Genomic DNA, 15,048 nt, shown 5'->3' on the forward strand with positions numbered 1-15,048 from the left:
CCCTCCTCCTACCTCCCCACATATCCCCAACCCTACCCTCCACCCTTTCCTCAGAGAGGGTGTCGCCTCGCATGGGGAGTCAACAAAGTCTGGCACATAACTTGAGGCAGAACCAAGGTCCTTTCCCTTGTATCTAGGTTGAGCAAGGTGTCCCTCCATAGGGAATGGACTCTAAAAACCCAGTTTATGCACTAGGGATAAATGCTGATTCCAAGGCCAGTGACCCCACAAACTGCTCAAGCCACACAAAATTTTCAATTAAGTGAAAGAATGTGATGATCAGTCTTAACTGTCAACTGATGGAGACACATTTGCAGGTGTGTCTGTGAGAATATTTCTGGAGAGATTTAACTGAGGAAAGGAGATACTCTGAATGTGGGCAACAGACCTCATGAGTTGGAGCCCAGGATTGAATAAAAATAGAAAAACATGGAAAGGATGTGAGCTATGGTATTCAGCTCCCTGTTATTTTATACAAGCAGTTGTCATGCCTTCCATCATGATGATCACCTTAAACTATGAGCCAAGCTAAACCCTCCCTTCCTTCCTTAAGTTGCTTTATGCTGGGTATTCGGTCACAGCCATGAGAAAAGAAACTAATATAAAGAGGAAGACTTTTCTCTCTCAGTTAAATAATGACCCACATGTTATCCAGAAAGGTGCCCCAAGTTCCAGTTGACTGCTTTGCTCAGTTCATTGGCTGAAGGAAACCTGTCACAATTATCAGCAACAAAATTCCTAATTTCAAATTCCTGGAAATCATTGACACGATTATTTAGGTCTTTGGTGTTTACTCTATTTTTCTCACCTTGAGGAATTCTATTAGCTTCTTTCCACCCTTCATATCTTTTAAAAAGTAATATAATAAATTAGATTGCATTCAGGCAGTCATATGCTGATAAATGATTTTAAACTGGCTTTCCAGCAATAACAATTCAGTCCAGTAGCATTTTCCAATTTCGGGGATATAAATAGTCCCACCCTGGCCAATTTTGAGAGAAGATATATTTAATAAAGGGATGGAAATTCCTGGAAAATTAACAATTTCTGACTAAACCATGGGAAAAGCTTCATTTATTATACTCTGCAAGGTGTGTGCATTCACAAAATCAGTGATGTGCACAATTGCTTCTGCAGGAAGCACCCCATCCCCTAGAAGATTTAATCTGAAGATTACATACACCTGTCTGGACATATTTTCCTGATAATCTCTATGGTGTCCAAATCCAGCACACAGGGGCAACAGCTTCACTAGAAATTCAGTGTTAAGGACAGCTTCTTTCACCAGCAATATCATTATGAGAAATTGTCTCTGCCCAAACAAAAAATAAATAAAAATGGATGTGGGAAGTTAATACATTCTCTTAGTTTTTGATCTACTAGTATCTATTTGGAACTCAGTTATTAAAGTCTAATTTTGAAATACTTAATAAAGTCCCTTTACTAAATTCATTGATAGTTTCTGGGTAACACTTTGGGGCATTTTATTCCAAAAGAAACACTCTTTAAGCTTACACATACTACATTAGGAATCTCACATTCTGAACTAGATTGGTGATGAGACTATATTCTTCTGCACTGTTTTCTCTTTTTAAAAGGTTTATTTATTTTTAGTTTATGTGTATTTGTAAGTGCCTGCAAAGACAACAGGGGGTGTCAGACCCTCTGTAACTGTGGTTAAAGGCAATTGTGTGTTTGGTATGGGTACTTGGAATCAAGCACAGGTCAAAGAAAGAAGCAGCAGTAACTGCTGAGTCATTTCTCCAACCCCCATCATATATCTTAAATGTTTCAATTATAAACATATCTTGATCCTTTCACAGGTAGATTCAATCTAGATAATATTTTCATATTATTCACAGGGAGGACAAAATATTTCATTTTGTAAAAATCTCAGGCACAAGCAGCAAATCTTACTCTATGATCCCCAAATATTCCAGACAGCTTCAAAGAGAAAAACAACATATCATAATTAGGAAACTGCCCCAGCAGAAGTTCTGATATATCCCCACCTGATTAAACAAGTGTGTCACATGTATTTGATAACTAGATGTGATAGAGAGTCTCCACGGCATATAAACTCCAAACTATTCAAATATACCAGACCGAACAACTTCCCTTTCAGACATTAGAACACTATATATTTTTTTTGAGATCCTCCCTAAAAGACTAAAGCATTGGTTGAGAGTTCTATGATGCACAGCCTCAGAGCTGATTTTCAGGGAATTCGAGAAGGTGATAAATGGCGCACCTCTGACCTACCTAGCTATATTGAAACAGTAGGTAAGCTCCCTGGTATAAGAGATTTGTATTACATATTCTATGTTGAAGGAGACCTCATGGCAACTCTTGTCCTTGTCTGGTACTTTATTGGCATACAGTCAGACTCATCAGCAAAGGCATTTGACCAGGGAATGTGAGACCATTAAACGAGGGGCTGAGACAATGAGGATGTTCTATCTGGAATTCACCAAGGCCAGCTGGCCTGGGTCTGAAAAAAGCATAAAACCGGACTTGCTGAACATAGCGGACAATGAGGACTAATAAGAACTCAAGAACAATGGCAATGGGTTTTTGATCCTACTGCACATACTGGCTTTGGGGGAGCCTAGGCAGTTTGGATGCTCAACTTACTAAGCCTGGATGGAGGTGGGCGGTCCTTGGACTTCCCACAGGTCAGGGAACCCTGATTGCTCTTCAAGCTGATGAGGGAGAGGGACTTGATCGGGGGAGGGGGAGGGAAATGGGAGGCAGTGGCGGGGAGGAGGCAGAAATCCTTAATAAATAAATAAATTTAAAAAAAAAAGAAAGAAGCAGGCCTTTCCCCCAAAACTCTGAAACTTGGTCTTACCTTTTCTCCCTGTAAGTATGTGGATTTGGCTCACTGAAGCTGAAATCCAACTGGCAGTGGGAAAGAGCTTAGCAATGGTGCTATAAAACATCGCAGGGCCACGAAGCAGCTTCTGAGATAACAGAGGACAGATGCAGAGAAGGCAATCATCAGGCATATCTGATAATACTGCATTCGCATTCCAACCTCAACAGGTAAGGAAGGACTTGCACAACACAACTTTCATTTCACCTGCACTTTCTATCAATTACCAATAGTTTTTAATCATCTTCTATATACCAGCAACATAAAAGATATGACCCCATAATGAGATTATCTTGTGGTTGGACAAGAAAGGATTATATTAAATTAATGAAAATAGATACAATCTTAGGCATCAGCGATGAGATTGTAGTATAAAGACCCTGAGAAAGAAGTCTTGGGATTTGGTTCTATGAGAGTAGGTCCTAACCATTAAAGAGGATACAATAATGTTTAGGGACTCTTGACTTCTTAGAAATCACGTTCATAATTTAGAGTGAATTACATATTTCTCATGCATGCTTTTCTTGGGAAGAAGATTTGCCTAAATATCTTGTGAAGACAGTTTTGTTCCCTTACTGGGATGCTGGTTCTGTGCCTTGTCTCTGGGAAGGAGACAGAGAAGGTAAGTTTGTATTGAATAATAAACATTACAAGGAGAAATATTTAGTTTAATTGTTCACAACTTTCTTATTGATTCTTCTTTCTCCTCAATGTTGTTCAGTTGTTAGTCAGTTTAAAGTGAAGTCAAGGGTATCTTGAGAAAGGAAAATCCATTACCTTTAATAACCCATAGTAGACAGAAATGGACACTGGGAAATTGTAAGCCAGAATAGTTTTCTGAGTCTCCCTAAGAATTTCCCCTACAACAAAAGCATCTCTGAGGTGGAAATAATATTGATGTACATACAGCTTTATTTCTTACTTAAACAGGAATTTCTTCTACAGTCCCAAAGAAGAGCTTTTACTTCCTGTGCTGATTTTGCCCAATCCAAAAAAAAAAAAAAAAAAAAAAAAAAAAAAAAAACAGCACTAAGATACTAATTCTCCAACAATCATAAAGGGGATTGTTGGGCTCCATTTTCAGAATACTCTACATCTTTTATTTTTCTGAATTAAAAATAAAAATCACCAATATTCCTGGATAAACTTTTCACTATCTTTTTGCTATCAACAACAAAACAATTCTTTGGCAAGTGGCCCTGGATTCTATAAGAAGGCAGACTAGGCAAGCCATGAGAAGCAAGCCAGTAAGAAGCAAGCCTTCCATCAGCTTCTGCCTCCAGGTTCCTGCCCTGTTTGAGCCCTGAGCTAAAGTCTTTCGATGATGAACAGTGACAGGGAAGTATAACCAAATAAACCCTTTCCTTCCCAAGTTGCTTTGCTCATCCTATTTTTTAATAGCATTAGAAACCTTAAGGCAGAGAAATAAGGTTTCAGATACTAAGGTTTCAGAATCTTACTTACTAGTAAATTTTGAATCACCGTGGCAAAATGCATGAGATAGCTGTTTCACTTACGGTTTCTATTACTATAGTAAACACATCACCATCAAAAAATGAACTTTAGGAGGAAAGGATTTATTTCAGCATACAACTCACAGGTTCTGGGCAAAAGTTCAAGACAGGGACCTAGAGGCAGAAACTGAAACAAAGACCATGGAGAAATGCTGCTTACTAGCTTGGTTCTCATGGCATGCTCAGGCTAGTTTCCTATACTACTCAGGACCAAGAGTATAGTTGTAGCACTGCTCCCAGTAGCCTGGGCCCTCCCATACCAATCATTAATCAAGAAAATTATACCCCACAGAGTTTTCTATAAGCAAGTCTGATGGAAGCATTTTGTCAACTGAGGTTTCTTCTTCCTAAATGATTCTAACTTGTCTCACATAAGGTAAAATATAGCCAACATGGGAGAGGGTTGAAGGAGAGGGGAGCAGAAAAAAAATGTAGAGCTCAATAAAAATATAAAAATAAAAAACATAGCCAACACAGCTGCCAAGTTTACAAAGATAAAAATGTTTACTTAGTTTTCAGTCTCTCAGTCTTAGAGATTCAAGGGCATGGTATCTTTATTGGCTCAGTTCTGGTAATTAATGCCATGGCTATAATCACTTCATACTGAAGGAGTTTGTGCATTTGTGTATGTGTCTCTGAATGGGAATTCAGAAAGTCATACTGAAGTCCCATCATCTTCTTCAAGGGTATTGACAGCAGAACCCCTCTCCTTAAACTTCACCTCTCTACCACTTCCCAACAAAGTCACCCTAGGATCCAAGTCTTTAATCAAGATGGGAACTTTGCAAACACAAGCCTTGTTCAACTCTGCCACTTAATAGTGATTTGTGTCTAATTCTAAGAACAAGCAGCCTTAAATAGTTTGAAGTAGACTTTCTCACCTTTAATCGTTTTGATTTTAGCTCACGCACTAGAATGGTGTGAATGGGAAGGGGAAATGTCAAAAGAACTGGTAAAAGCTAGTAGAGCAGTTCAAGAAGATCTGAGGGTGACTGTGTACCCAAAGAACAGTTCCACAGATGACACGTGATAAACACAAAAGAGACCCAGAAGTTAAAACTTAAAGACTTATTGAGGACTTTCATGGTGATTCCAGGATATTATGGGTGAGAACTATGTGTCTAGATTTCACAGTCAGGAGGTTAGCTATGCATTTACTAAATAAATTCAGAGTAGGCGCTAACTAAACAAATCTGGAGGCTGAAAGTGATAAAATTTAAGGGCATTTAGAAACTTAGAAGGCAGTACCAGAGAAGAGATGAAATTCATACCGACACGTGTATGTACACTCACAGATGCAAAGAAGCAATGATGCCAAATGGGAGCAATGATGTTGGATGTGCCTGTGCCATGAAGTGTGTAAGTAAAATTAGAATATATAATCTCAAACACGTTGTTCAAAACTTGACATTTTATGCACAAGTCCTTTCTTTATGTTAAAAACAGAAAAATCAGTTGGTAGGGTGCTTGCCTACCATGCACAAGACCCTTGCATCCATCCCCAGTGCTATTTAAGCCTGCCTTGCTGGCACTCACCCTTAATCCCAGATCTAATAAAGGTGATGTCAGAAGATTCAAGATCACCTTGGTCTACATAAGGACTACTAAATAAGAGTTTAAATTCAGGATGTTCTAGAAACTCTGTCTCAAAAGAAATAAAAATATTATTAAAATAAAAGTACAGAAATCAAAATTCAAGTGAAGATTATGAGATGTTTTTATTTCAGTACTTCATAAACTTTAAACTGGGTTTGTGTGCTCTTCAGAGGTACAAACACCCGCTGATTGCTTCTATATCTAGAAGACAGTGTATTTAAAGTTGGTCCTTCCGTGGAGGCAAGAACTGATAAGCAAAGCTGTTTCCTTGGAAACGTCTAAGCAACATCTGACATCTTGCTAAACATCTAAATTCACAGTTGGTCTTTGGTAGCCAGCACCAAGACAAGTTGACTTATGAGGACGGAGTGTCAAGTTGGGATAGAAGTCAATTATGAATATATACTAGATAGAAAATCCATCCCTTTCAGTCTTATTCAAAGAAGATTCTGTCTTATTTTATTGTCTTGAAATTCACTCAGTGTCTGAAATATGAAACTTAAACTTTAATATATGCTACAATTTTTATTTATAAAATAATAAGATGACACATTCACTGAATCGCTTTGTCAAAACTTTGCTGGTGATTTGTTCCTGTCTATAAATGCCCCATAGATAAGTTTCCAGGGTATAAATTCCTAAATACCTACTTAAACTCGTATAACTGAAACATTTATCATCCTATTCAACATTCCAACATTAAAAAATATTTGTTGAACCATAATACTGCACAAAAAATTAATATTTACCTTTATTCTGCATTATATAGCTAATCTATTGGTATAAACAGCCCCTAATGTTCATATTCTTCCTAGTTCTTAATGGCTGGCACTTTAAAAAGTCATACAAAGAAATGATCCACATTCAAACTTATTTGATCTTTACAGCTCCCTACATGGGTAATATAAACTCTACTAATTTTTATTGACTCCTGTTGTAACTTCTCCCAACACCCTTTAAGACAGAAACTTGATTACTAGCATTGCAATTTCACAAATAAGAATCCGATGCAGACAGAAAAAAAACACTCAAAAAGAACATGAGGTGAGTAAGAAGTGAACTGGGGTGTTAAGTCTGATTGTCTGGAGCTGAAACTGAGAAGCTCACTATGGTAACTCAATTCTGGAGTACGGCTGCCAACGTGTGAAAGAAGATGACCCAAAAGACAGAGATTTATTAAAAAATAGTTTATTGAGATGTAATTAACATGCCATAAAATTTACCCCTTTAAAATATAAAATCAAATTATAATAATGCATAAAATGGTTTTTTACATATCTATGATGCTGTTTAACCATCATTTCTATTCCAGAATATTTTGTTCCAAAAAATAATAATAACGCTATCCCAATATCAACCGCTCCCCCAGACCCTGGCAAGCACTAATCTAATTCTCTTTTGTATGGATTTTCCAATTTGAGTCACTTCATATAAATGATATCATCTAGTATGTAGCATTTTATACATGGCTTCTTTCACTTAGCAAAATGTTTCTTGGGTTCATCTTTCATTTAGCAAAAGGCTTCTCAGGCTCATTATAATAACTAATTGGTTGCCAAACTGGCAAACTTTGAAGAAGGACCTTCATCTGAAGAATTTTCTCTATCAGAATGGCCTGTGGCGAAGTCTGTGGGGAAATTTTCTTGTTTGCTGATTGATGTAGGGCTCCCATGACACTTTGGGCAGTGCCATCCCTGGGTAGGCAGACCTAGGCTGTTTAATTAATTAAGGAAGCCAAATGAAGCAAGTGTGTAGGCAGCATTCATCTATGGTCTCTGCTTTGTTTTCTAACTCCAGGTTCCTGACTTCGATTACTGCCTTGATGGTCTATGACATGGGATTATGAGTTTACTAAACCCCTTCCTCCCCAAATTGTTTTGGTCAGTGTTTTATCACAGCAACAAAAAGCAAACTGGAACTGCATGTGTCAATATTTCATGCCTTTTTGTTACTAATATCCCTTTGTTTAAATATATTATATTTTGTTAATCTACTTCTGTATATAAATGATTTTATGATTTTGGTATTTGAGAAATTATTAACAATGTTTTGAAAATTCATGTACAAGACTTTGAACACATGCTTTAAGTGTATGCAATCATATATGTAAGATTGGACGTACTGAGTCTTTCAGTAGCTTTATGTGTAACACTCTGGAGAAATGTCAAGTTTTTTCCAAAGCAACTGTGCCATTTTACAGCCCTATCAGCAAGTTCCTGTATGTTATTATAGACCATTAGGATTGCTTTATTATGGACCTCAATAAGGATTATGTCACTTTCTTTTAAGCCATAGTTTTCTCATTTACCACAAAATTATCTGCTTTCTAGATTGGCTTGAGAATGTATAAACATCTGCTATCACAATGCCTAGCAAAATAACATTTTTCAATCTGCCACTACCGCACCTTTCTTTAACATTAAATAAAACTTTATAGAAGTTCTAAGAACTGATTTATGTCATGCATACTTTGTTTTTGCTTAGACATAGCATAATTGACAAAACAGAAATAACATGCTTGTGTATGGAAATACCTATTTCAGGCAAATGACTTTAAAGAGTGAAGACATGGTTTATCTGGTGTACTGATTGCCAGCACCTCAGTCACTAAACTTTAAACTCCAGAAACCGAGGACACTGCACATACATAATCTGCCAGTTCCTTAATATAGTTCACTACATTTTCTAGGGAGAGGCTGCACATCCAATCACAAAATTTTTGTCCTTCTGTCATTATGATAAACATCATGCAAAATTAGAAACCTGTAAACATGTGTTCCACAAGGTGGAGGGAAAGTAGCTATTTGGAAATTCAAAGGGAATGAAAAACTAATTGCCTCAAATGAGTGGTTTTAGTGAAAGGTCTTTGCTATCTTTATCTTTCCACTGTCCTCTGTAAAACTGTGTAGGCTACAGATTTTGTCCCCTTCTTCCTCTAAATTACACTCCCACAATTCAAATGATAAATGATCTCAAGCAATTACCCTGGTAGCTTCTACAGTTGACTTTTGCTTGATGGCTGCTGTATAAGAGACCACTCATATTCCTGCTTTGTTACCAAAAATATTATTTCCTGATTGCTAAAAATAGTGTATTCTCCCCCTACACCTTGTTTCTGACCACTGACTGTCCCAGTTATATAACGTTTATGTGGCACAGAAACACACCTAATCATGTGTCTGCTTACAACAGGGGCAATAGACAGATGAAAGAATATAGCTCCTCAGGCAGCACTTGCTTTGTCTCTCTACCCAAACAGTTTTCACCACTCAGCAGTTTGTTGGAAAAGAATTGGCCCTAGTACCTTGAGCAGATCCATTCACACACTCTTCACACAATAATTTATTTAAATGTCTTTGCAAACCAGAGAGCAGGCCTCAGAAGTCTGTCTTCATATGAGGAACTTCACAGGTTGAGTCACTAGCGACTATTACTTCCCCCTATCATCTGTCCCTATCATAAGATTCCTCAACTAGTAAATAACAAATCCATATTTTCCAAAAACATTCTACTTCATTTTTATATAGACTCTATGAAAACATGCAAATACAAAACCTCTAAAGATCACTTACAGAGGCTGGAGAGATGGCTCATCAGTTAAGAGTACATGCTGCTCTTCCAGAAGATCTGGGTTAGATTCCCAGTACCCACATGGGGACTCACAGTCACCTTTATCTCCAGTTCCAGAGGATCCAACATTGACTTCAGGCCTCCATGGCCTCTCATTTAGTGCATGTACGTACATACAGGCAAAACGTACATAAACATCATTTTTTAAATTTTTGATGAGCCTGCCTAATTCTCTCTTCCAAAGGATAAACAGCAGGCATAATATTAGCAGTCTATATTCTTTATAAACTTATAAAATCCTATGATTATAATGAACAAAAATAGTCCTTCATATTTTAGCTATTGATTAGCTAGAATTTCAAATTCAAGAACCTGTTGGCTTAGTATAACATCTCAAAACATCTGTCTACAAGTGTAGGGAAAAAAGCCTGCAAGAATTGAAAGAATTGGACTGGACTGATGGACTGATGTTAACCATCCTCATTGGTGCTGCTTCCACAGTTCCTTCTCACTCTGAGAGCACCACAGAAGAGAAGTGAGCAAAGCTAAAGTCAGTGAATTCAACAAGGAGAAGCCCAGCACTTCAGCACTTCAGTAAATGGAAACAATGGCCTTCATTGAAGCAAATGTTCCAATTAGATACACTAAACTTTTGCAAAGAGTGAAAGTAGTATGTAATCATAGAAAAACTCTTAGAAAGTACTAAAAGGAAAAGGAAAGTACAGTCTATATCCATAGATGCTGGAAGAAAGTCCTCACTAGACTTGTCTGCAAGCTTTGCATTGCATGGAAATATAACTTGGGAATGGTGCTTCACTAACTTAATTGCAGTACACAATGTTCTCCTAATTTGTAAATTTGTAGCCACTTGTGGTTTTGAGTAGTAATACTGAAGTAAATATCCTTCTAAGTTATTCTTTACATCTCTGCCTTTTTCTTTGTGACAGAATTCTACAACCAAAATCGCTGAGAAAAGGCGTAGAACGTTTTAGTCTTCTTTATATGTATACACAAACTGCTTTCAGACGCATGGCTGCCTATGACTCCAGCAGCATCATGTTTTTCCTCGACATCATTGACGAAAACCAGCTTCGAACTTCTGAGAAGCTGACTAATGGGAAAGTAGCTCTATTACATGCTTCTTATTATAATTAAAGTAAATTGAGTGTTTTCTTATAGTAATTCATTTATTAGTTTGGTAATGTATTGTTGAATCCACTTAAAGAGTCCTTCGTATTTTAGCTATTGATTAGCTAGAATTTCAAATGTCAGCATTAACAGCATTAACATTGAAATGACTTGTAATTTGTCTCAAACATAGGTTTTTATGAAATCTGAAGTGTCAGATAGCATTACATAAATAATAAAACATGTTGGTCTATTTATGTTTTACAAATATAATAGCTCTTCCTATTTTTGGAGTTGTGTTTTTGTGGGAAGTTTTTCTGTGGATGAGTTTCTTGAGTGGTGTTTGTTTTGTTTTTGTTCATTTATTTGTTTGTTTAAGAGAGAGAAGGGACAATGGAGTTCAGTAGGTGGGGAAATGGGGAGAATCAGGGAGGGGTTGAGAAAAAGGAAAAGCATGATTAAAATATATCACATAAAAAATTTTTCAGTTAAAAAAAATAAGAAAGAAATAGGTTATAATCATTTTTACGTACCTCTCTTTGGTCTATTGCAGGAGGATGTCTCAGATATTTATAAATATCTGGATTTTCAACATTTATTACCATAAATGAAATAATTTTCTGTGATTTCATGTTAATTTTTGAATAGTGCTTGTTCACCCTCCAGTCATGTACTCTTTACCTTCGTAACTCTTTTTATCATAAGCTCCTACCAAACCTCTTTTAACCAATATTTCAAAATTATCAAGAATGAAACAGCTTTACTTTACTGCTCCAAGGCATAAGCTAGAAGTTTTATCCCATTTTAACTCACCTTCAGGTGACATATCAATTTGCCATATATCTTTACTTAATTTGTGGTAGAATTTATATTTGGTGTTTTGTAACTTTTGTTTCAAGACCATATTTTCATCCAGGTTTGCAAACTGACCTGTAGTCAGAGAACTAACTGAATGATTATGAGAAGAAATCAACCTAATGATGGACAACTGGTCATACTGATTAGCTGTTGACTGTATTGTCTACATATTTTGTAAGAGCATATACGTGTGTGAACATGCATGTGTCTATATTTGCACGTGAACTTGGTTCTTGCTCTAGTGTTATTTCTGTCACTGTGATAAAACATCCTGACAAAAATCAACCGAACAGGAAAGGGGTTTACTCTGTTTACAATTCCAAGTACAGTCCATAGTTTGAGGGACGTGAAGGCAGGAGCTAAAGCAGCTAGTCAAGCCACCGTCAAGAGCAGTAAGAGATTATATGAGAATATATCCATTGCTTGTTCTCATCCAGCTCCATTTCAAACTGCTCAGAAGTCCCTGAGTAGAGAATAGCATCACCCACAATGGACTCAGTCTTCCTATATCAATTAACAATCAAGACAGTTACCAACAGATATGCCCATGAGAGATAATTCCTTATTAAAATTTTTTTTCTTGGTTGATTCTAGGTTGTTTCAAGCCAACTGTAAAAACTGACTAGCACAGATGTCTTCCTCAATCACTCTCCATCTTATTTTTTGAAACAGAGTCTCTCTCTGAACATGGAGCCTCTCCAGGGATAAGATTACAAGCTCACACTGTCACACCTAGCTTTTATGTGGGTATGGCGATCCAAACTCAAGTCTTCATTCATGTGCAGCAATCTAATGACTGAGCCATCTCATTAGCCCTAGATACTGTTTTATTTTGTTAAAGTGTCATTCATTCAAAATGGATATATATTCTTTTTGCATCACTTATTGTCACAGCACCTCATACAACCTGTTCTGAATTGGATCATATGGATTTTGCACACAAAAATTTCTTTTTGTCTAAAATAATATTCATTTTCTTCCCTTCCTGAGTCTATGGACCCTGGATTTATGTTTTCCAAGCCTACCTTCCCAAACGACCACTTCCACAGACTAAAACCCAGATTTTTCAACCTTTCTTTCTTTCTTCCTTCTTCCCTCCCTTTCTTTCTTTTTCTTTCTCTATTCCTTTGTTTCTTTCATTCTTTCATTTTTTTATCTATTTATTTCACAATTGATCAGGTACCAAACACATCCCAGAGTTGTTCTCTTTCCTTTCATTATGCTGTTTCTGTCACCAGAAGTATCTGTGGTCTATACATGTCTTTCCAGAGTTGAAAACCAAAATGTTTTTTAAAATCCATTTGTCACTAATCTTGACTAACAACAACAGACACAAGACCCTGGACACAATCACTTGTGATATTCTAGGTCTCTAGGGGCTACACCTGACAGAAGGAGCTCTGAGGATCCAGGCACAGTTCCTAATTGACAAGGCTTTTCATACTTGTTTAAGAAGACTGTGCTCTACAGCAGTCAACAGGTTCTCAGTGTGCAGGCGAAAGGCAAGAAGTAGGTGTAGGCTTCTTTGTCTATAGGGCATTGTCTGGAAGTGATTCATTTATCTTTTGCTTGCTTTTGTCACCCAGAGTATATCAACTCAGTCCCATGTACACCCACATGAAGCTCTGGAATTCTTTCTTTACCTGTCAGCAATATGTCCCCAACAAAAGCTCCTCCTGCTCCCCTACCTCCGCTACCCCATCCCCATCCATTCCTCAGAAACGGTAAGGCCTCCCATAAGAGTCAACAAAGTATGAGGTATATTATTACTAATGAGAAGAAATTGGCAATAAATATGAAATATAAATTGATGCTTCAAACATGAAACATAAGTTTCTCCTTTTTGTCTGTATGCTATGCACAGAGGTAAACGGAATTATGGAGAAACTGTTGAATTACAGGTCACGGTGTGTCTTCTGATGACTCTTGTATTATGGTCATGTATGGTCTCCTTTATTACAATTATTTATTACAATTGCTATTGCAGCAATTTTAAAAGCCAAGCATCTATATGATCTCAGTGTCTCAGACAACATACAATCCTTGCTGTTGTATGGGGTCACTGCACTGTGGGTGATCCATGTCTTGGTGAGCAAATGAAGTCAATTTATTTTTATAATTTTCCACTCCAATATATAAAACTTATTTCCTGACAATGAGCTCCTCTTTAAAAAATACTGTTACCTTATCCCACTTCTAGATGTCTTGCATGGCCTAAGAGTGAATGGCAGTAGAGTTCTCCAAAAGTTGCACCTTCAGATTTTTAGGTGACTCATACCTTCTGCTGCTTGACTACATTTTTTAAAAATGACATGCTAAGCCTTAATAGGAAAACTTTACAGTCAAAAGGTGCATTCAATTTGCACATCAATTATACCATCAAACCTTTCTCTCTGGGGCATAATAGTAAAGTCTATCAAGCTTTCCATCTGGCCTCGAGTTAAAAAACATTCTCCTTCTGTACTGAAGAAGACTTCAATAATGCTAAGGTTAGGGAAGTGTAATAAGATACGATTATGAACCCTAAGTGTGTGGCTAGAAACAATCACTCATTTTTGTGTGAGAGAAAGAAACTTTTGTTTATACTGCTGGGAGCTCTCCTTTCTGGACTACTGAGTATGAATTACTTCTAGTGGCTACATGTGCCCCTCAGTAAACATTTGAGCATGATTGAAGGCCGATTGGGCCAGCCTGCTCACATTAAGATTATTCTCTGGTGCGAAATTAAATTTAAACTAATAGCTTTTCATGACTCTCTGGGTAATCCAAAAGTGTAGGCTTGCAATTCAAAATGGCAGCCTGCTCTCCTGTGCACCTGCAAAGTTTCCTCTACCATATGTGGAGGCAGCTGCAATTTCCACCCCCATCACTCTGTTCTACCACCACAGACAGCGCCAGCGGTCAGCACATATAAAAGTAATGGGACAAAGTTTATCTATGTAACACATTTCTCCAGATTTTTCCTCATGCAGTCTCCATAGTAGACTCAATTTTGCCCCTATTTATCTCTTTGCATCCTTTACTATAAGAAAAGTAGTTTTAAACTTAAAAAAAAAAAGAGGCTACAAAGATAAGTACATTGAGACTTAGGTCAGAAGCCATGGAGAGATTGTGTACTGTGATACATAGGATAAACTGTGATTTCAAATGCAGTGGTTGACTCAGGGAACTGGAAATGTATGGGATCCAGAGGGGAGTCTATGAGTTGTGATGCTTAGGCATTGTGAGAGGGTATATAAAAGATTCGGGTTGCTCCAAAATTACTTTTTATTAGAATTTTGGTGTTCGCTCTGATATTGAGGAGAGTGAATCCAGCTTATGAGTTTTACACCTATTTTCCACAGCACTACGTATTTTAAAATGAAAGGAATGAGTCAATGTTGACATTGTATTTCTCCAATATTTTCAAATCCTAATCTCAGCCTCCATCACTTTTTAAAACACATTATTAGGTAATTTAGAAAATGGCATCTCAGAGGACTATGTTGTATTGGGTACTAAAATCCA

This window comes from Microtus ochrogaster, linkage group LG1, assembly GCF_000317375.1.
Source record: "Microtus ochrogaster isolate Prairie Vole_2 linkage group LG1, MicOch1.0, whole genome shotgun sequence".
NCBI lineage: Eukaryota > Metazoa > Chordata > Mammalia > Rodentia > Cricetidae > Microtus > Microtus ochrogaster.